The following is a 20,799-nucleotide window of genomic DNA, read 5'->3' on the forward strand; positions in this document are numbered from 1 at the left end:
ACTCTAGGTCATGTGGAAGATCGTGGATGTGACACTCCCATTGAGTCCTTTGTAGTCCACTCCCCGTTTGTGGAGCACGTAGAACGTGATTGCGAAGGTAGACAAGCTCTATCCTTGATCTTCCTTAGTAATGTTTCTTATGCATATATCCAGAGCTAGTTATACTATAGATGAGAGTGTATATATTAGGGTGTACAAGACTTAGTAGATAAGTAATGACTTAGGAATCTTTTGCTCTTAACGAATCTCCTGCTTAGTTGTACTACATTTTATGAGTCTCTAATTCTATCTCTGGAATACCACTATTACCTTACACTTATTATTTATTTACCCTTTGACTTACCCATGCAATAGCATGAGAGTGATTATTATCATAAGTATACACATTTGTCAATATCTCTATGCCAACACCACTCCATAAGCTCCTCCCTGTGGTAAAAATATAAATAACGATACCTGCTATACTCCCTGGTGAAATGTTATAATGGTATATTATCTATGCGCTTACGGATACTTTAATATATATATTTTTCCCTAAAGTTTACAAGTGTCATTAATAATTACCAACCATGCATTTCTGGCATAATGCTAGGGATGACAACCTAGTAACAAGTGATGCTAAAAAATGCCAACGTGGATTTAGACTAAGCCTTGCCTCATACAATGTCGAGTGGTTGTACGATAAAATGAGTTAGGCAAAATGAATTATCAACTCAGTCCTTAATCGAGACCAGGCGGATATCTTCATGCTTAACCACGAAAGGTACAAGCCACAACACCACGGCATCCCACAAAAGGAACACCGATCCACCCCATGTCTTGGGTAATCACCATTTCTAATTTGTTCATTAACCCTTTCACAATACCCACAATTTATTCTCACAACTCACACAGTTTTATTTGAAATCATTGTATTTGAGAAATCATAGTGATAAGTTTCAACGATGGGTAACAAAGTCCTAAGCATACTAAATAATGATATTTTGTCATATTGTAACATTTATTCCTAAGTTTGAGCAAGATGATAAAGTCGAACAATTCAAGAGTGGCCACTTAAATGGGTTTAACTAAGCAGCAAAAATAATTCATACGTATAATCGTACATGCAATATTTAAGTCAGCTTCTAGGGTTGTGTTTAGAAATAGGATCAATATGCATCAAATGGGATTAGATTGGACTTGCCTCCGTCGGCGTCCTCAGCAAACTCCTGCTCGTAGTTCAGGTTCTCAGGGTCAAACTCACGGTACTGTCCTCCAAACTCCTCCTGGCCTCCAAGATCCTCGTACTCCTCCTCGGTCACTCTGTTAGCTACGGACGCACAAACAAACAATCACAATAAATAAATAGATTCAAATGAGCTCTAGAAAAGAAGAAAATGGTATGGATGGATAGGTCTTGATTTTAAATGAATTTAGGGGGAAGAAATAATAGAATCAGAGCTTGGATGAAAGAGATATTGATTTTGCCAAGTGGCCGCTAATTAATCACGTAAAGGGTGATTAAGGAAAGTGATTAGTGGCATTTGGCTAGCTGGTCACGTGAATTGGATTTCACGTGATGGACTTGGAGTGGGTCTTTGGTCTTTCGACGTGTCAATTGGGCTGGTCAAGGACAAGGAGACTTGAGTGGGTCTTTAATACAAGGAATTAATGGAGAAGGAGACCGTGGGTCAAGGAAATAATGGAGAATGTGGGGATTCTTGCAGGCTAGCTACCTCGGCCGATTGCAGCTTGGGGAGGGAGATCGACGGAGCGTAGCTTTCCAGGGCAAGAAAAGAGGAACTCAATTTGGGGAGTAAGATGGTGAGCGGCGGAGCGGGACGGCTCGGCGGGCTCGGCGTGATGGGAGGGTTGCACGACGTGTCCTTTATAGACATGAGACGTGGGGCTGGAGGTGGAGCTCGCAGTGGGAAGGATGCCCGGCGTGCGCGACACACTACGGCAGAGGCAGCGCGATGTGCGCTGATAATTTTGCGGAGTGATTAGCAGGCGAAGTAAAGGCGTGAGTGATTACTTGTATTTCTTCAATTAATGCGTATGCTGAGGGCGGTGGCTAATGGCAATAAGGTGCTGCTTGTTCATGAACGTGCTACGCGGGTAGCGAGCGAGCGGCGTGCTCAGCGGGCTGAGCTTGTGGAGAAGAAGACTTGCACAGAGAGGAGCATCATGGTCAGCTAGCACAGGGTAAGAACGTGCAGCCCTACAGCAAGGAATTAATGGATGGCACATGAATTTTTACGAGCTACTGCGGTCGGTCATCTTTGTTTGCTGCAGAGTGCGTGCAACATGGCTGAAAGTATTGTTGGTTTGGGCTGGTTTGGCTTATAAGCCATGGCTGAAAGTATTGTTAGATAGTTTGGTGTAAGAGAAAAATACTGTTCGTTGGCTGATAAGCCATGGCTTATAAGCCAAATACGACCAAGCGAACAGGCTGATGCTAGCGGTTGCTGCCTAACTCGCCTTGCTTGACACGGTGAAGTAAATGGCGCCGCAGGGAAATGACTGGGCATGTTGGCGAGGTGTACTGCAAGTGTGCTTGCTCTGCGAGTGCTGGGTGCGAGCTCTGGAATTAGGAAAAGAACGAATAGCGAGAGCTGGAGTTGGAGAATATTCGGACAAAGCATAAATTAGAGCTCAATTGAGAATTAGTTTTAGAAATGGTTTTGAAAATAGTTTTGAATTCGCATGATTTATTTATTTGAATTTTTGGGATGTTACACGACGAGATCTCTAGGCTAGAGCATAGTGCTTTGGCTAGGTATATTCTGAGCAACGACGCTTGGCCACCCTGTCTGCCTCCTCCTTAGTGCTACTATTCCCCTTCACCGCCACTCACTGCCGACAATCTAGTGCTCTGCGCCATGGCGCCGGTACGCCTCACCGGCCCGCAAAGTCCACCAGTGACCAAGGTGGTACTCACCGCCGTGCCTGCTCGAGCTCACTGCTACAAGATCCAAACGCATGGGTAATGCTTTCGCAGTTTCCCTTATCCATGTTTCTTGGATTTTTATTCCCCTCTTCACTCATGTAAGTAGGAAGCAAGCTTTCATCTGATTAGTGTGTGTCTACCGTTCCAGCAGATCCTTGTCAAAATGGAGGAGATCCCCAACAAGATGAACGGAGTGGGTATCCTCACAGACCATGTCTTGGTCCTCGTCCTCCGTCGCCTCACCGCCCGCTCCTTGTGCAGCTGCAAGTGTATCTACCGCTCCTAGAACCACCACGTCTCGGACCCCGAGTACCGTAAGGAGCTGCCCCAGATTGTTGCTGGATTTTTCTATCGCACCTGGAAATGCAAACGCCACTTCACCAGCGTCACCAGTAAACACCCCTCCTTGTCCTTCTTGCCCTTCACCATTCATGTTGTCTTCATCTCAGATTACTGCAGCGGCCTCATCCTCTGTTGGTGTTTTGGGTGTCGCTATGTTGTCTGCAATCCGGCGACTAACAAATGGTTGCTACTGTCGGATAACCTCCGTTCTTGTGGCGAGGCTCACTTGGGGTTCGATCCGACAGTCTCCTCGCACTTCCATGTGTTTGAATATGGGAAGATGAGGGGGGTGAGTCCGTAGGTGTAAGCATCTACTCATCTAAGAGTACATCTTGGATCTTTAAAGAATCTGAATGGGACGATGGTACTATAGTATCTACATATGCGAGAAGTGTGTTTCTTAATAGTTTTATGGACTGGCTCAAGTTCTCCCAGATCATTGCGGTTGATATGGACGGAAAGACATGGACGAAAATACAGAAGCCACGTGGTGATGCAATCTCCATCCATGAAGCCCAGGGTCAGTTGTGTTTATGTACTGCTGATATTTACACTATGACTCAGCTTTCAATCTGGATCCTTGAAGACTATGGAAGTAATAGATGGACATTGAAGCATACGGTGACCACACTGGAGATATTTGGATAGAACAATATTGAATTTGGTTACGAGGTTTATGATGCGGAGTACAGAGTGATCGCAGTTCACCTTGAATATAATTTGATTTTTCTTGTTGGGGAGGACAGAACACTGCTTGCATATGACATGAAGCACAGAAAAGTTTATGTCCTCCCTACATGGGTCATCCACTGTCCTAGACCTACCTGGAGTTTATGTATCAACGGACCTCACTATCTTCCTTATGTTCCCTTGTTTATGGAGTCATTAGCAGAGCAGTAAATGTGCATTTGTTGTATTTTGTTTATTTAGGTTGGTAGTTGTTTTTATTCTATATACATGCTAAGTTAGGCTTGGTAACTAAAGAAATGGTGTGTTCAATATCATTAATTCTGCTGCTTTGTGCAGGTGGAGTCTAAGTGCTTTTGAATAATTTACCTGCATTGGCTAAGGTTGGAAGAAGAGGGGTTCCATGGTGCATTGGCTACTAATCTGAAGAATGCACTAATTATATTCATTTTTGCCTAGCAAGCCGAAGTGCCACATGGAAGGAGCACAACTACGTCGTTTCGTTATGTAAGTCTGTAGAGATCAGTACCTTTAGTTTGCAATCTATGTATTGATATCACCGCTGAATTGTTAGTAACCCGACACCGACTAAACGATCATCAAAGACGGATCGTGGTGCAAGGCGACATTGATCATGACCTTTGTACTGATGGTTCATACGCTGAAGCGACAGTGATGTTTACCTCTACAGACGTCTCGACCGTCGAAGCAACAACGAACCTGCACCGTAGACAATCGGGTCGAAGTACCAGACGACGGTGCTGGAGACCACTACACAGGCGGTTGATGTGCCCACATGACGATGATGATAGCCTCCACACAGGCAGATCATTTGTCAATGCGGCGGTGTTAATGTATACACACACAGACGGGTCATGCTCCAATACGACGGACGTAAGAACCTTATCACGGACGGATGATAAGCCAATACGGCGGTGTAGTGTATACCGCAGTCGGTCTCAGATGCCGACGATGAGGCTTATGACCATCACTGCCGATAGCTTAACCGAGGCCGAAATTAGACTGCGATAGGGTTACGACGTGGCTGTGAAAGGTCTGAATGTAACAGTGATACAAAATTAATTAGGATACATATTATTAGTGATTTTAACTTAATAGCAAATATGATGGTGTTGCAACAGAACAAAAACATAAACTCTACTGCACGTTCGGTCGTGTGGTTACCTCCATGCTTGGACCATTAGTCATTGTCGACAATCTTCTCTACCAGACTTGCTGCGTTTGCAAGGACCTGGTGTTGGCATTGTTGAAATCCTTCTTGCAGAGCTGTCGGTGTGTAGGACAATAATGGCCCCTGTCTTCGCGAGCGCTGCTCCGTGACATCAACCGCGATGGGGAAATTGATGTCGTTTGTGAATTCGTCGCCCTTGTCAAGGTACTCGTTGAGCAAGCAAGCAGAGATATATCCTTAGCAATAAGCCGAAAAAGTCTATGCAGAACCTGTCAAATTAAAGCATTGATCAGTGGGGGTATGTCATGGACTTGGGCTTCGCTATGTTCTCCAGGCCGCGGGCCTAGTATGGTTGTGGGCTTTGAGCCTCGTTGAGTTGTAAGGCTGGAGCGGCGGTCATATACGCCGCTTCCCAGGTTCTGTAATGGGTATGAACCGACTCTGTAACGAACTCCCCAACTGAATAACCAAATCGTCCTCGCGGATTCAGCCGCGCTCCGTCCATTTCCCGTTCTTGTTCTTGCTGTTGTTCCTCATGCTATACCTCAGTTATCCTGGTTCGTTACAGGGTACTGGATGCATGCAAATTAAAGCCGTAGGCCGGGAAGAACAGCGTGTGTGCTGCTTGCCTGCTTGTGCTGGGGCTGCAACATGCTAGCTAGCGGACGAGTTTTCAGGTGTCCGATAGGGAGTCACTTAAGATGTACACGTAGAATTGTAGATGTCGTGATGCCTGCGGCCGTTGTCCATCTTGTTGCATGCACCGTCGTCGGAGCGAGTGAGATGAGCAGCGCCACCAGGAACGTAACCAACAAGATGCGAGCAATGAGTCATATTGTTTCTAAATAACAGTGATCGTCAAATAACTAGAGATATCCCCGAGACTCCGTGCTAATGGTGCTATATTATATATAATTTACTATCATACGATAGCATTTGAACAACATATATATTATTACACACCATGTTTTTTTTTTTGAATTACACAGTACAAACGCAGAAACATACAGCACGCACACGAACACACTCACCATAGATGACAACACATATATATTATACACCATTACGAAACACACATATATACAAACACAGTTCCTATCAAGGAACAACAAACACAAATTATACGCTCATGACGGTACGGTACGGTAGAACATAAAGAGTTCACAAGCCAACAAAACTAGCACCACACTGGATCGGAGCAACCTTAGGGCACGTTCGGTTTGCAGGGAATGGAGTGCCGGAACCGATCTAGACCGGAACGTAGCTATATTTTATACGGCCAACCATCACCGGGAAGCGTTCCGTCCGGAAATCAGGCTAAACGAACGGGCCCTTAGCGAAATTAAATAGAAAGTGATCGAGCGCATGCAGTTGATCTCTCCTGGTGGTATGTTATTATTAACTCCAGCAAGCAGCAGAATCGAATCCACAGCAGACTTGATGTCTGCAGCAACACTCTTTGCATCACGAGAAATACCAGCCAACCCTGCCATTCCCAACCCAACACAGTAGAGGCCGTTCCAAGGATTGGTGAGCTCCCTCTTGGGCATGCCATTGGCATTAAGCAAGCTCTCACCATTCTGCATTTTGTTAATCACAGAAACTTTTGTAAGAACATGATACCATCCATTTTCTAAAGAAATTTGACACATTTTGGTACTAGAATTTAACAGTACTCAAGTTTCTGGTTATATATTGTACTCCCACATGCCATTCCCAGACGTTTTGGCTTTTCTAGATACATTTTTTATTATGTATCTAGACATAATGTATGTCTAAGTGCATAGCAGAAGCAACGCGTATCTAGTAAAGCCAAAACGTCTTATAATTTCGAATAGAGACATTAGAAAAGAAAAACTATGTAGCTAGCTTTCCTATAAGTGGTGGTGGAGGATTGTATATTTTATGCTTTTAGTAACTGACCCTCTTGTAAGTATACTGAATGAAAAGGTGAAATCATGCTAGATTCATCATATGCATTCATGGCAGATGTAGCCCATACATTAAAGGCAATGTATCAAGTGCAACAAACCAACCTCTCCGTGCAAACCGTGCAAACCAACTGCGGGGGAGAGGTGGAAGGGGGATTTGCAAAAGTGTAATTACGCCCGCTCCTAATTACACTTTTGCAAATCCCCCCTCCCACCTCTCCCCCGCAGTTGGTTTGCACGGTTTGTACGGAGAGGTTGGTTTGCACTAGATATGTTCCCTACATTAAATGCTTTTTTTAAATAACTACTACACTTGGAGTATTGACAAAAAATAAAGTAATTACTTTCCATGTCATGACAGCTAATATATGCGTCTATACCTTAAGCCACGTGTTTGCAGTGCTTTTGTATCCTGTAGCGAATACAAGAGAATCAAAGTCGCTCTTTTTTTCCATCCTCAAATTCTACTGTGTTTCCTCTGATGCAAGATATTGGCCCAAGCACCTGCGCCACACATAAACCATGAAAATTTATTTATCAACTTCAAATAGTATATGTTTTTTTTATTTTTTGGGCCTAGAGATGAGAATTCACGCGCTCACCTTGATAACACCTGCCTTTATTAACTGAGTTGTGCCAACATCTATGACTGCTGACCGGCCGGCCAGTCTTTGCCTTGAGAAGAAGCGGCCCCATATCGGGCCTGACTCGGATGTTTGCAAGAGTCAAAATAATGAAATCCACAAATTTCACAGGAAGGTGCCATTTGAGCAGCCTCATCCCCAAGTTAATCAGACCCTTGGTCATAACATGCACCTGTATGGATTCAGGTGGTGAAAATAAGAGCAGGGTTAATAAAAAGCATACCATGATTTGTATTAATTACAACTAGCATGAGAAAACAATAATCAACATAACTGGAAGGAATTTATGTACTAGCTAGAATCATACCGGGCTACGGATAACCAAGGAGGTCTCCACTCCATTGGAGGCAAGATCATAACACTAGTAGAGAACAGACCTTTGATCCTCGGTCAAAATGAACTCTAGTCCCAGCATTTTTTGCACCCAGGACTAGAGAGACCTCTAGTCTCGGTTGGTGGATCCAACCGGGACTAAATGTCCCTGCCCAACGGCTATTGCGCCAGACAGAGGTGGCAGGGACCTTTAGTCCCAGTTGGAGCCACTAACCGGGACTAAAGGTAGACTTTTACTCCCGGTTGGTGGCTCCAACCGGGAGTAAAGGTCTACTCTCGGGCCGTGGCTGCGCCGGAGCTTGAAAAGTTACCTTTAGTCCCGGTTGGATCCACCAACCGGGACTAAAGGTCCCCCCTTTATATCCTGGTCGTCTCCATCTTCCTCCCCGAGCCCGAGCTCAGCACATTTTGAAGCTCACTGCACTAGTGTTCTTGCTTCCTCCCTCCATTGTTCCTCCATCCATTCTTCGATTCCTCCGTCGATTTCTCGATTCCTCCGTCGATTCTTCAATTGTAAAGGTTACCAATCTCATACTCTCATTTTTCATCATTGGCTTATCTCATATTGTTCACTATATATATATATTGTTTTTATGGTGTTTTTTTTATTTGTAAATAATTTGAGCTCAAAATAACTTATAGTTTGCATATTTGGATGAAGAAAGGTTAAAGTAGGTATTTAAAATTAGTATTCACTTTTTATTTCTAGCATGCATAGCACACTTCATTGTTTAGAGATATAGATAATTTTATAGTTTCTTAATTTTATTTGTTTATAAAATGAGAAATTTATAGTGTATTAAAAAATGAGTATAGAGAGTAGATGGCAACTACTGCTTCCGGGTCCTCGGCCTCTCATGGGTTTCCAAAGCGACTTAGGCCGGGCCTCCCTCTCATTCCATGCGGCAAGTGTCGTGATGAGACGAAGATTGTGATGGAGTACCGAGCGAAGAAGGAGGGTCCCAACAAGGGTCGTATCTTCTACAAGTGTTCGGATCGTAATATAATTTATTTTATCGTATTTTATGATTATGGTTAGTTTATACCTATTTTCATGATGGTTGTGATTAAAGTTCTAATTTTTTGTTTTAATTTCAGTGGGATGGCAGTGGACGATGTTCAGGCTTCTACTAGGAGGAAGAGTATGTTGAACTCATGCAAAAATATCTTGCACAACAGGCAGATACAACGGCTAATGAGGCAGTGATCCAGCCGAAGAAGCCCAAAGATGTTGCACAATCGGGGGATCTGTCTGTTTTAGTTGAGATTGATCGCGAAATCCTTGTGCTCCTGAAATGTATTTTAGCTTTAGTTCTTTTAGTGGTAGTTGGGATTGTCTACATTGTAGCGATGCTTTCATAAATTTGTACCTTTTGTGGTGGCACGCATGTTGTATAAATAATTAATTATGATCTAGGTTTTAATATGGTATTTATGTCATGTAATGCAGATGAGCCGGTATTGGATGTACAATGCTGATCGCCGCTCCCAAGAGTTCATTGACGGCGTGCATTCTTTGTTACGTGCGGCCGAGGCAAATAAACGCGACGGTTTCATGTGTTGCCCATGTGCCATATGTAAGAATACGGTGGAATATCCTTGCTCAAGGACTCTTCATTCACACTTGTTCAAGTCGGGTATCATGCAAAACTATATTTGTTGGACAAAGCACGGAGAAACCAGCGTTGTAATGGAAGAAGGTGAAGAAGAATAATGGGACGACAATGATATTATTCCCGATGGTGCGTGCTTCAATGATACTGCAATGGGAGAAGCTGAAGAAGAGGTAGCTGCAGAAGATAAGCCTGCTGATGATCTTTGTCAGGTCATTCGTGACGCACAAAGAGAATGTGAAAGTGAAAAGGAGAAGATCAAGTTCGAGCGGATGCTAGAAGATCACAAGAAATTGCTATACCCAACTTGTGATGTAGGGCAGAAAAAATTGGGAACCACACTAGAATTGCTGCAATGGAAGGGAAAGAATGGTGTATCTGACAAGGGATTTGGAGAGTTACTAAAAATCCAAAAGAAGATGCTTCCGAAGGACAATGAATTGCCCACCACTACATACGAAGCAAAACAAGTTGTCTATCCTATGGGGCTAGAAATCGAGAAGATACATGCATGTCCTAATGACTGCATCCTCTACCGTGGCAAAGAGTACGAGAAATTGGATGCATGCCTGGTATGCCATGCATCGCGGTATAAGATCAGGCGAGATGACCCTGGTGATGTTGAGGGCGAACGTCCGTGGAAGAAAATCCCTGTCAAGGTTATGTGGTATGCTCCTATAATACCACGCTTGAAACGTCTGTTCAGAAACAAAGAACATGCAAAATTGTTGCGATGGCACAAAGAAGACCGTAAGGTAGACAATATGTTGAGACACCCTGCTGCTGGGTCCCAGTGGAGAGCAATCGACAGAGAATTCCCGGAGTTTGCAAATGACGCAAGAAATTTAAGGTTTGCTTTAAGTACAGATGGTATCAATCCTTTTGGAGAGCAGAACAGTAGTCATAGCACTTGGCCTATTACTCTAAGTATCTACAACCTTCCTCCTTGGTTATGCATAAAGCGGAAGTTCATTATGATGCCTGTGCTCATCCAAGGCCTGAAGCAACCTGGCAATGACATCGATGTGTACCTGAGACCACTTATTGATGAACTTCTCATTTTGTGGAATAAAGAAGGTGTACGTGTATGGGATGAGTACAAACAGAAACACTTTGATCTGCGAGCATTGTTGTTCACAACAATTAATGATTGGCCTGCTCTAAGTAATCTTTCAGGACAGTCAAACAAGGGATATAATGCATGCACACACTGCTTCGGTGATATTAGAGGTGTATTCTTGAAAAAATGTTGAAAGGTCGTGTACCTTGGCCATCGTCGATTTCTTCCTGCAAATCACCCCGTAAGAAAGAAAGGCAAGCATTTTAAAGGGAAGGCAGACCACCTGACCAAGCCTCACAACCAAACCAGTTAGGATGTACTCGATATGGTCAATGATGTGAAAGTCATCTTTGGAAAAGGACATGGCAGCCAACCTGTTCTGAACGACGCTAACGGTCACGCACCCATGTGGAAGAAGAAGTCCATATTTTTGGAGCTATCCTATTGGCAAGTCCTAGAGGTCCGCAGCTCGATCGACGTGATGCACCTGATGAAGAATCTTTGTGTGAACCTGATAGGCTTCATGGGTGTGTATGGAAAGCCTAAGGACACATTTGAAGCACGACAGGACCTGCGTTGTTTGAGAGAAAGAGACAACCTGCATCCAGAGAAGACAGATGATGGACGCCATTACTTACGTCCTGCCAGCTACACTCTAAGCAAAGAGGAGAAGGAAATCATGTTTGAATGCTTAAACAACATCAAGGTACCATCTAGATTCTCCTCGAATATAAAGGGTATTATAAATGTGCCAGAGAAGAAATTTTGTAACTTAAAGTCCCATGACTGTCACGTTCTCATGACGCAATTACTTCTAGTTGCATTAAGAGGAATTCTACCTCCAAATATATGTCTAGCCACCGTGAAGCTATGTGCATTCCTCAATGCAATTTCTCAGAAGGCAATTGATCCAACTGATCTAGCTAAACTACAGAATGATGTGGTTCAATGTCTCGTCAGCTTTGAGTTGGTGTTCCCTCCTTCCTTCTTTGATATCATGACACACCTCCTAGTTCACCTAGTCAAGGAGATTTTCATTCTCGGTCCTATGTTCCTACACAACATGTTCCCCTTAGAGAGATTCATGGGAGTCCTGAAGAAATATGTTCACAACCATGCTCGCCCAGAAAGAAGCATCACCAAGGGCTATGGAACAGAAGAGGTCATTGAGTTCTGTGTTGACTTTATTCCCGACCTTGACTCGATTGGTGTTCCTGAATCGAGACATGAGGGGAGACTAAGCGGAAAGGGGACACTAGGGAGGAAAACATATATTAGTACGGAGGATGATTATTTCAATAAAGTGCACTACACAGTTTTACAGAACTCCTCTTTGGTAGATTCGTATATTGAGACACACAAGGATCTCTTACGATCCGAGTTTCTAGGGAAGACTGAAGCTTGGATTACGCGTAAGCACATGGAAACTTTCGGCGGTTGGTTGCGAAAAAAATGTCAAGGTGATGAGAGCATCCATGAGCAACTATATTTTATTGGCTATGCAACCATCATGGCATATCGTCACATACAAAGGGTAAGAGATAAATGGGAACATATTCTACACAGTAGCCCAAGATAAAAGGAGTACCAACCAAAACAGTGGTGTCCGCATAGATGCCACAGACCCGAATGGGAATAAGCAGACATATTATGGCCGCATAGATGAAATATGGGAACTAGAATATGCACCTACTTTGAAGATCCCATTGTTCAAGTGCCAATGGGTCAAGGTGACCGGAGGCAGGGTAACAGTAGACAATGAGTATGGAATGACAACAGTAGACCTTAGTAATATTAGGTACAAAGACGAACCATTCGTCCTTGCCAAGGATATGAATCAGGTGTTCTATGTCAATGATATGTCTACCAAACCAAAAAGAGGGAAAAACGATAATGACTCAACCAAAGAGCCAAAGCGCCACATAGTTTTTTCAGGGAAAAGAGTCATCGTGGGAATTGAGGACAAGTCGGACATGTCAGAAGATTATGAAAAGAATGACCGAATTCCGCCCTTCAAAGTGAACAAAGACCCTAGCATCTTGGTAAATGATGAGGACACTCCATGGTTACGACGCGATCATAACCAAGGGACATACATAAAGAAGAAGTTCACTGCTGTGCCCACTTGATGATATAGTGATTTAATATAATGTGTATTTGAGATATTATGTAATAATTGTGAATTCAGATGTTTATTATGTCGTGTTTCAAATTAAATCAATGTTTGATTTGGTGGGATTTCTCTCTCGAAAAGTTAAATTAGGATATTAAGTGATGAAAAATTAAAATATTAACGTTAAAATGATGTGAAAACAAATTTTCTGTCCAGAACCAATAGTTTTAATAATTTTAATTAAACACTATATTTTTGCATTAACGAAATAATAAATATTAGTTACATTATGTTTTATAATTATAACAAAAAATAAAAAAGTTAGGTTATAGATTTTTCCTATGTGCAATAAAGAAAAAGAAAATCCATATTTTTAACAAAATAATTTTATGCCTTTTATTTAATTTACTATGTACTTAACAAGACTATTGCATTTCTATTAAAAAAATTTGCTCAAAACATGCGGGAAACGAAACTGCAGCCCACCTTTACTCCCGGGTGGGAAGCCCACCCGGGAGTAAAGGTGGGCTGTAGTTTCGTTGCCCGCCAAAAAAACCTTTGCTTCCGGTGCGTGTTACCAACCAGGAGTAAAGGTAACTCCCGGTTGGTAACACGCACCGGGAGTAAAGGACCTTTACTCCTGGTGGGGGGCTGGCACCGGGAGTAAAGGGGTGTGGCATATATATGCCAGTGCCCAAACCCCTCGTCACCCCATCTTCTTCCTTGCGTTGTCGATCTTCGCCGCCGCGCGCGCCATTGCCGATTCCTCTCCCCCGCTGCGCCCACGCCACCCGCCCCGCCACACCGAGGATGCCGCCGCCACCCTGCCTGACGCCGGTCGTTGCCACCGCCTCACGCGCGACCGCGGTCCTCGCGTGCGCGTTCGCCGTGTCGCTGCCGCCGCGACCCCGTCGACCCGGCCCCAACATCGCCGCCGACCTCGGTCCCCACGACGCCCTCCACCTCTACGCCGACCGCACCAACCACCGCCCTCCACCGCGCGCGCCCATGCGCCACCCTCCACCATGCGCCGACGACCTCGCGGCGCCAGCCCGCCCTGGCCCGATGCGCGGGCCACACCCAGTGCGTTGACCGCAGCCCCGGCCCGGGCCGCTCCGTGTTGATGACGCCCTCCACCACACCGACACCGCCCCGGCCCGGCCCACCTCACGTCGTCGTCGTCAGCACATCGGCCGCCTCCACCACGCCGCCGCCCCTAGTTCGCACCGAGCACCGCCCCCGGCTCGGCCCGCCTCACGTCGTCGTCGTCAGCAGAGACCGCAGTGTGCGCGCCCCCAACGCTGGTCGCCACCGCGTCGACACGGCTTGGCCCGCTCTGCTGCGCCAACCACCACCCCGGCCCACTCTGCGCCGACGTCGAGACCACGCCGCTCGTCTTGCCGTACGTCCTTGTCCTCGATCACGATCCATATGTTTTCATCATTTGTATTCATATGCATGTATATATACGTCACGGAGCACTACCGCCCTCGTTCGCCCATGCGTTTCTATGTATACGGCGGAGCACCGCCACCCTCGTTCGCCCTAGGGTTTAGGGTTTATACGGCGGAGCACCGCCGCCCTCGTTCGCCCTAGGGTTTAGGGTTTATATGGCGGAGCACCGCCACCCTCGTTCGCCCTAGGTTTAGGGTTTATACGGCGGAGCACCGCCGCCCTCGTTCACCCATGTGTACAAACATATATACGGCGGAGTGAAGCACCGCCACTCTCGTCACACCGCCCTCTCTCACGGCCTAGTCGATCAATATTCGTATTATCGTTATCGTTAACGCTAAACAATCACTAGGGCGAATTGCGTCGGTGACTAGGGCGAACCGCATTGTTGATGTCACCGACGTGGTTCGCCCTAGTCACCGATGCAATTCGCCCTCAGCCGTTTATGTATAGCCCTAATTCACCCTAGTACTGACGTAGTTCGCCCTAGTGTGGCGAATTGCGTCCGTGACCGAGGGGCAAGATTTAATAATGCATATTGTTCGTAGATTTTACGCATGTAAGCAAAGATTTGACGTACTATATATTGGTTTTGTTTTTTGAAGCTAGATGGCCGACCCGAGAAACATGGATGAGGAGGAGTTGATGATGAATTTGATCAACACTGGCACTCAAGTTGTCGGCGATGATGGTGCTAAAAATAACATGCAAGAGGATGCAGATGACGGGAGTCAGTACTTAGCTCTTGAACAAAATGAGCAACAAGATATTGGCCAAGTATATATTTTTTATTATTAGCTATATATATTATCATATGTCTTATGTGTGCTCATGACATTAAAAATAATGTTTATGTTTTGTAGCCCTCTGGATCGACATCAACAACTACAACGAAGAGTAAAAATGTTCGAGGTCCCAAAAAGCCATTGGAGGGCCGCTTCATCATCTCAGAGTTCAATGTGGATACAGGCGAACCGGGGGGGGCAAATAAAACGAAATTCGTGCACCACTGTGGTTACCTTGTAAGGGACCGGCTCCCGATCAGTACCCGCGAATGGAAGAAGAAGACCAATGCTCCTCATATCAGTTTTGTCTCTGGTCGTGACAAGACGTTAATTTGGAATGATGTCTTGGAACATTTCACGCTCCAAATAGATGGTTATGATGATATAATAGATGGTGATGAATTGAAGGAGCGAGTTAGGGATTGGGCAATGAAGAAGATGGCCATCCAGTTTCAGACTTGGAAGAAACACCTATACACGACATATTTCAAGAAGAACATAGCACCAGATTTCACTGTCCCAGGCCCGATCTCAAAGCAGAGGCCCTATTGGGATGAGTTTGTACAGTACAAGACGTCAGAAAAGGGTGTGAGTCGGGTGATAAAGAACCAACGTAATGCCCAACAGAAGACATACCACCATAACTTGGGATCAGGTGGCTACCCGACTACCATTAAGAAGTGGAACAAAATGGAAGCAGACCTTCTTGCCAAGGGTATCACACCAGAATCACTCGAGTGGGGAGAGCGTGCAAAGAATTGGTTTTTCTCTCATGGGGGAACACTGGACCAGGAGACAGGGAAGTGCGTTTATGGCGCAAGACTGCAAGAAGCAGCAGAAAGATTGTTTTATGCTCAGAGAGCTACTGCTAGTGGTGCGTTCAGACCCAACAGAGAGAAGGATGAACTGACATACGCCATCGGGACTATTGAACACGGTGGCCGAACTAGAGGCAAAGGAAGTGTCTCGTGGGAGCATGGATTCCCTCAGGATAGACCTTCCTACAGAAGCCGCCAGAGAAAGAAGGAAGAAGAGGCACAGCGGCTCTAGAGGTTGGAGGAAGCGGTGCGTGAAGCACAGGAGCGGGAAAAAACCTTGAAGCGAGAATGCAGGAGGAAATTAGAAGGCAAGTGTAAATAGCAGTGAGTGCAAGCAAGCAGGCATCAGAGCCAGGAATCAACATTAGCCCCCCTGCTCAGTTGAAAAGCAGCTACGCTTCCACGGAGATACCAAATCAAGGGGACACAGGACTGCGCTTCCCTATGGATGACGTCACTGAACCTTGTACATCGTGTGAGCTACACATTTCGAAGGGGAATTCCACAATCAAGGTGGCTATTGGTCTTGTTAATCCTATCGACCGAACCAAGACACCAAGGATTCATGGGAATATAATCTAAGAAGGATATGCTACCATCTCAGTAGATAAAGCTGAAAAAGGTTTTAGTGATTTGCCTCTTGACATTCCTGGAGGTGATGGCGAGAAGACTCTAGGAGAAGTAGAGAAGATATTCCTTCTATGGCGCAAGCGCTACATCATCATTCCCAGGATGTCGCCTCCACCTCCTCCTGAACTACCTCACCATAGGTGCGGATGAAAACACTACATCATTAATTTATATTGGCTTAAATAATTAACAATCTGCTCATAATAATATGTCATTCCTTTTTTTTTAGCAGATCCTCCCCCAACCTAAGTCCAATTGTTCAATCACCAGATCATCATAGTGCTCTGTACGATGACAATGTGTTGGAAGGCGAGGCTGCATCCACACCATCTCCAAGGAGGTCTTCAACGCCGCAGCCGCCACCTCCAAGGAGGTCTCCAACGCCTCCCCCGCCCCCGCCTACCAAGAAGTCAAGTACTAGCAAGAGGCCAGCCCCGCAAACGAAGAACCAGTCCCCACCGGCAAAGAAAGCCATCGTGAAACCAAGGGCTATTCCCAAAATAATATCTGAAGAGAAAGAAGAAGTAATTGATGCATATAAAAAAGATATGTCCAGATTCTATGACAAACTTAAAAAGGATCAAGAAGCAAGGAGAAACCCGAAGAAACCGTACTTCTTCGTAGCTTCAGATATTCTAAGAAAAAAGGTGGCTTCTTACCAGCAACAACAACGGGAATCTCGTAAGCCGTCTAAAGCAACGTTAATGGACTATGACCGCACTCTCACCAAGTCAATTGAGGCGGCACAGAAAAAGAAGCGGGCAGGGAAAGGAGTTGCACAACTCGGACAACAATCGCACCAATCAGTCCCCCCGCTAGTTGTTGGTAATGAATATGGTTCGAATATAGGATTAATGCATCAGGCAAACATACCTCCGGATGTCGATTTGGATCACCTTGGTGAATTTATTGAAGAGACTGGTCTCGACCTTTACCAGATGTTTGGTGATGGAAACATTGAGAGTGCGGCGGAGGTTGATATTTGGAAGAAAAAATTTATACTAGGCTAGAGTCTATACAACCCTCAAGCCTTAGGTGATCTGGGGACGCAAATGTACCTGCTAAACAAGTGGTACATGCAGGTGTCTACCGGTGGAGACTTCTGCGTTGGTGTCAGAATTAGAGACGAACATTGGTTCCGTGGCGATGATGTTATGTATGTTGACTTTGCAGAATTTCATCAACTATGCCACCTGACTTCTCTGGATAAAGTTATCATTAGCTGCTATTGCCTGTAAGTAATAATTCTTTCGATCTATTATTAAACTCATCATATGTGTGTATATGCATATAAATTATCCTAACAAGTACTATATATATGCAGATTTACAATGACAGAGCGCAGAAAAGAAGGCTGCAATGAAATTGGTTTTGTTGATCCCCATATAGTATTCAAAGACCCAGTTACTCCAAAGCCTAATTGGAAGTCTGAGTCAGAGAGTAACCTCATGAACTTCTTAGTGAACCAACGCCACAAGAAGGATATACTCTTTCCCTACAACTTCAAGTGAGTGTTAATAATGTCGATCATCCTTAATGGCTCATATGTTGATTCTAGTTAATTAATGAGTGTTATGCGTTATATCCTATAAACACATGCAGCAATCACTGGATATTGATGGACATCGATCTGGTGAAAAGTCACTTGATAATCTATGACTCGATGAGAAAACCACAACAAGACTACCAAGATATGATAGATATTATCTAGAGGTAATTTTGATATCTCTAGCAACTATATATACACACAAACATGATGATTAACTATATCTGATGACGTGGAAAATTTTTTATTGGGCAGTGTTTGGAAAACCTTTATTGAGAAGCAACACATGGGAAAATGCAAAGCGCCACTTAATGTAATCCCTTTAAAAGTAAGTCCCCTAAATCGCATCATCTTTATTAATTAAACATATAGCTTTCACCGGATCACTAGATTGGATGACAAATCTTTTTCTCGTAAAGTGGTGTCTGAGGCAGGAATAGGGGAACAACTACTATGATTACTATGTTTACAAGTTTATCAAGGAGGTCTCCCAAAGAACTCCTACAGAGAGACTCAAAGTACGTTAAAAATACACTATATATTCATTTAATTATTATTATTGATTGTGTTACTATGTCTTTATATATATATATATGTATGTATATTAATTTATTTTTCTTTAATTCAAACCTGTAGGCTCGATGGTTGGAGGAAAAGGTCATACGGCAAGACCAAATCAAAGCAATTCAAGAGTCTATAGCCAGATTTTTTAATGACCAGGTCATCGATTCCAAGGACAAGTTCTACTTCGACCCAACACTACCATGGAAGCCAAGCTAGAGGATGAGAGGAAACTTGTTATATCACAACAACTGTAATGCAATCTTTTGTAATATATGCACATGAAATAATATAATGTAAAATACACATATGCATGCATGCATGTAAATATATATATGATGCATATATATATATATATATATATATATATATTTCTATGCTTGAATTGTGTCATTTAATACGTTCATTGTGCTTGAACCGCGCGTATAAATGTATTATTAGCAGCGTACAATACGACTTCGAAAACCTATTTTGAAAAGAAAACAAAAAAATGAAAAGAAAAGAAAAATAATCTTTAGTCCCGGTTGGTATTACCAACTAAGATTAAAGGGTGCCGGCCTCGTGGCATGTGAGGAGGTTCCTGACCTGAGACTAAAGGACCCCCTTTAGTCCCAGATGCTTGCTCCCAGGTGAGGAACCGGGATTAGAGGGGGTTCTCCACCGAAAGTAAAGGCCGTCTCTGTACTAGTGTAAGCAATCTCCATGCCTGAGTTTCCATATCCAACCACTAGGACTCTCTTTCCGGCGTAGTTGTTCCATGACTTGTAGTTTGACGAGTGTATGACATCACCAGGGAAATCATGTAGCCCAGGGATGGTTGGAATGATTCTTTCACTGTTCTCACATGTTCGCTTGGTCGTATTTGGCTTATAAGTTATGGCTTATCAGCCAATGAATAATATTTTTCTCTTACACCAAATCAGCCAACAGTACTTTCAGCCATGGTTTATAAGCTAAACCAGCCCAAACGAACATGGCGTAAGAACCTAAGGCCTTGTTTAGATTGCAAATTTTTGCAACCTGGACACTGTAGCACGTTTTGTTTGTATTTGACAAACTTTGTCCGATCATGGACTAACTAGGCTCAAAAGATTCATCTCGTGATTTACAACCAAACTGTGTAATTAGTTATTTTTTTACCTACATTTAATGCTCCATGCATGCGTCCAAAAATTGATGTGATGGAGAGAGAGTGAAAAAACTTGGAATTTAGAGGTGATCTAAACAAGGCCTAAGCTGTATACTCAGTCACTTGGCCATTTACCAGGTCACGTGCTATGACGTCCCAACAGTTGCTCACTTCGTCATACTCGCAAGACTCAACAGAAGTGCTATACTTGGGGAAAATATTGAAGTGGTCGACATACTCATCAACATACCTCACGCAAACTGTTCCTTGGTGATGTATTTAGGAGTATCACTTGGACATGACATGTGAGGGAGCTCACAGAACTCCTTGGCAAGATGCAGTTTAAAACGATCATATGTGCGTTTGCGCCAAAGTGAAGCACTGCAATCCTCGCGTTCGACGATGCGATACGGGATGCCGTGCTCACTGAGGCATGTTGCTGCAGCAAGAGACCCGATGGACCTGCACCAACAATCAAAACTAGTACCTTCTCCATCGATAGTTTCTTAACTGGATGGGGAAGATGATTTGAAGCAGTGTTGTTGGTGAGATCTTGGTTTGCTTATGATGAGTTGTGTGACAGCTATGTGGATCCATTTATAGTAGTAATCAGGGGTATGTACATTGACGTATGTGTCCCTCACTACAAAACTAGAGTACAATTAATAGTGTGAACCTTAAGCAACATAGATGATTATCTATCCCTTACATTTATGATGTCATTAATGGGAGCTAGATGGAATCTTTCAGTAATTATTTATCCCTTCTTTATCATATAAATTATATATATCTACTTTATATTCTTTTTGGAGGTTCTATTAAATTGAAAATTACTTATTTAAAAATTATACCTTCAATGCAAATTCCTTCATTGAGTTATTTTATCATCACAGTATGCATATTCTTTAAAAGCTTAGTGTAGAAATTAATCATCATCATATGTTTCCAAAACAGTTAACTTATACTCATTGCAGGAAGAACCACATAACGTGACCACCTTTAATGTTTGAAATCTCCATTGTAAATAGAGT

At 43.8% G+C, this 20,799-nt stretch overlaps 1 pseudogene; it reads right to left on the bottom strand.

Moving 5' to 3' along the window:
* Positions 1 to 1,148: 1,148 nt before the first annotated feature.
* Positions 1,149 to 20,264, bottom strand: LOC136507349 (probable indole-3-pyruvate monooxygenase YUCCA11; annotated as a pseudogene).
* Positions 20,265 to 20,799: the final 535 nt, after the last annotated feature.

The sequence above is a fragment of the Miscanthus floridulus genome, chromosome 15, assembly GCF_019320115.1.
Source record: "Miscanthus floridulus cultivar M001 chromosome 15, ASM1932011v1, whole genome shotgun sequence".
NCBI classification, from domain to species: domain Eukaryota; kingdom Viridiplantae; phylum Streptophyta; class Magnoliopsida; order Poales; family Poaceae; genus Miscanthus; species Miscanthus floridulus.